We start from the raw sequence: 3734 nt of genomic DNA, 5'->3' as shown, positions 1-3734 counted from the left end.
GAAGCTGCAGGACCTGCCGGCAGACGGCTGGGTGGAGCCTCTCACAGCTCCTCCCGCGGGTGGGGCTCTGAGCAGGTTCCCGGTGTCTGTGGGAATTCTCAGCTCTGGCTAGGGCTGCCGGCTGCCAGGGACTTGATTCTGAGCTGTGTCTCAGCCACCCTCCTGGACCAGAGAAGATTCTTAAGATGAAAGACCCACGAAAGTCAAATAAAATGGGTCACCCACCCATCATGTCTGGAAGATGAGTCTCTGGTTCTGGATTCGGGGGACTCCCCTCTACCTTGGTATAATGAAATGAGAATTTGAAATGTGTATGACCTTGGGCAAGCCACTTCACCCCTCTACTCCTCAGCTTCCCATCCATAAAATAGAACTCAGCCATCTCTAAAATTATGATTCCTGGTTATGTATTTTAAATGCTCTTTGGGATCAACAGAGAACCTTATCTGTGTAGAAGACTTGCAGAGCCCAGCACCTCATGCTTTCCACTCTGTGAAGTCTCAAAAAGAGACACAGAAGTCAAGAGAATAGAGGACAGAGGCTGAGCAGACCCACCCAGGAAGAGATTGGAGGGACTCTGGGACAAATCTGGAGAGATTTCTAGAGTGCTCCAACTTCCCTGTCCCTACCCCTGACTCAGATGATTTCCCATTCCCCACAGAGTCCACTGTAGGAGCCTCCTTCTTCCCTGGCCAGAACCTCCTAACAGAAGTGCTTCACAGCGTTCTCTGAAAACTAAGTGCCCTCCTTGTCACTGTAGCCAGTGGCCTCGAAACTCAATCTTGGCTTCCTGTGGGAAGGCACAAGGAATTCCCCAGAGGGTTGGCCTCGCACCTTGAGAGCTGGGGGCCAGGGAGGGAGTCGGATGGAGAGCCCCAGGGGCAAGCTGGCAAGATGCCCCTCAGCACCTCCTACCCTCCTGACATCCCTGCAGGGCTCCTGCCCAGGTCCCTGCCTGTCTGGGAGATGGGGTGGTGGGGAGAGAGGGAGACAGTTGAAGAGGGAGTAAATGAAAATTCAGGAAGCTAAAGGAGGTAGGAAGGATAGAGGGGGCCTTCATGGGCGATGCCCCATAGATACCTTTGGCTCCAGACAAGTTTCCTTAATGTGCCCCTGGAGCCTGGCCAGCCTCACAAGCATTTCTGTGCTGGTTGGCAGGGAGTAGGTACCTGAAAAGAAAGCTCTTTGATTTCTCTTGAGAGGCCTCACTGACCTGAGAAACTTGAAGGTGGCTAGAAAAGAAATGAAGGAGGATCCAGTTTCAGGTTCTCAATGAATGGAAAGTAGTTTGGGGGTTTTCTCAGAATTTCCAGATGTTCTCACATAAAACGAAGGTTCAAAAGTGACAAAGACAGTTTGGAGATGGGAGGCGGGGATGGGAGGAGTGGGTGTCCTCTGACTCAGGAAAGGTGAGATGAAAGGCCAGGTGGCAGCTGGCTGGGTGGCTTTGCCAAGTCACTTGACCTCTCTGGGCCTCGGTGTCTTTATCTGACAAATGAGGATGGTGGCTTCTCACAGTGTTGCTGCAAGAATTCAGCAATGACGGGTTTGAAACTAGCTCGCGTATTGTGCCTGGCACATTGTGGATACTTGATAAATTGTTCTTTTTATCTGATGTCATTGGTATCTTCTCATGTTTGTACTTACTATTTAAATCTCCATCCAAGTATCTATCTACCTACCTATCTATTTAGCTTTCTATTTACCTATCTAGCTGTCTATCTATCAATCTAATCATCTACCCAACCATCCAGTGTTTAGACTTCCCAATCAGATTGTAATAGATTGATTGCATCAGGGTCAGGGCAAGCCAGACCTCAAGTTAATAAAGTAGGTATGATGAGGCTTCTTATCTCCCAATTTCAAATGATGCTTCAGTTTACTGCCGGCTTCTTTGATTTCTTTCAGATCAACTGAAGAAATGCTCAGGGTGGGGAGTTTGCAGGAAAGGCATGTTCTTATCCAGAAGACCCAGCACCCCTGCATCATCCAGGTCTCCTCATTTCCAAGAGTGACCTCTTGTCTCCAGATGCCGGAGGTCAGTGGTATGTCAGGATGTTCAGCTATGCAGGCACGCTGCCCATGGGTTATTCATCATGGTGTTCACCTCTTAAGTCACCTGGCCACACACCCTCCTAGAATGTGTCCCAGAAAAACAAGGGCCAGGGTGAGTGCCTTGCCGGGGACCTTGATCACTCTGCACATAGGACTCTCATAAGTCATAATAATGCTGTGCATTTAGATAGTGCTTTGCTGTGTTCAGAGCCTTTTCACATGCCTGTGCCTTAGCTTAATTGAGCCGCATTGTAATTCTGTGAAGCAAACAGGATTTGTTCCCTTATTTTCAATGTGCAGATGAGAAAGCCCAAGAGTCACACAACCACTAAGCAGTAGGTGACACAGACCAGAGCCCAGGCCCTAGGACTCGAGTTGGCTGCTCGCCTCACACCTCTGTTCAGTGACGACGGGGAGTGCAGAAGGACAGGGTCCAAGTGAAGCGGAGGATGCAGACAGCCCTTGCATCTTCTGGCCTAGAAGGCCATGGTGGGGGAAGGCTACTGATACCTGCTTGTCAGGCTGAGGCCCCACCACCTGCAGCCCCAGCTGGACGCTCTAGGCAGTCGTTACCCCTTTAGTTTCTGTCTCCCCTCCCCCTTGTCAACACCCAAGTGACCCCTACCCCAGACACCTTTCCATTTTGTCTCATCTGCCAGTGCCTGACTCAGGATTGTCTTACCTTGGAGTCTGTGGTCTCCAAAAAGAGGCTTGCATGCACCAGGTCCTATGAAAGACAAGTCTCTGAGGTGTGGGGAGAAAATAGTAGAACTTCTATGGCTTCAAACAATAGGAAAAACATTGCACTCTAGTAATATTTCTGTGTAGGTGGACACTGGCCTCCCATTCCTCTGTTGGTCAGACTGGCCAAGGCCACGTGCCAAGGGCCACGTACCATGTACAAGCCTGAGGATGGAGCAGGGCTTCAAATGTGGACGGCTTGCAGCCTCCACTCCTTCTCTGTCAGTGTGACTGGACCTTCTGCAGTGCATGTTGGTTAAATGGATTTATGATTTGTTTTCACCAAATTAACCCTAAAGCAATGGAAACTTGACCTAAAAATGAGTCCTGCAAAGAGAAACTGCCAAGAGAAGATAGCATTAATAATGCAAACAGAGGCAAACAGCAAGAAAATGGTGGTGTTGACACTTTGCCTACCTAACGCCTACCTTAACTAAACGTCTTCCAAATGAAGCGTTCTAGTGCTTTTCAAAGCTTTGGGTCAAAATATAAAAAATGCAATAACTAGCTAGCAAAAACAACTGATAAACATCAGAGAAGATAGAAAGTCACAAGCTGAATTTAAACAAAAGCCTTTACAGTAGCATTTTGCATTACTGTGATACATTATCAGATTATGGATCTCTGAACCTTAGTGAAGTATCTTTTTTTTTTCAATTCTGAAAACTATCAGAATCAAGTATCAAAATAATTTGAACTTAAAACCAGATGGTATGAATGTTGAATGGCAGAGTATTAATACGGAGGGAAAACGAATGGAGGAAAACACACCAACCGTGCGTGCGTTGTGTGCATGCCCCGTTGCTAAGTCTTGTCTGACTCTTTGTGCTGAAAATATTAGCATCCAAATAATTCCTTTCAGTAAAAAGTTTTTTGTTTTTTGGGGTTTTTTTTGGTGTGGTTAACAAAGTAAGAGCTTAAAAGTAATGTAATTTCAT

The sequence above is a fragment of the Bubalus bubalis genome, chromosome 19 (genome assembly GCF_019923935.1).
Source record: "Bubalus bubalis isolate 160015118507 breed Murrah chromosome 19, NDDB_SH_1, whole genome shotgun sequence".
NCBI classification, from domain to species: Eukaryota; Metazoa; Chordata; class Mammalia; order Artiodactyla; family Bovidae; genus Bubalus; species Bubalus bubalis.
Note: the sequence above shows the minus strand (reverse complement) of the source record.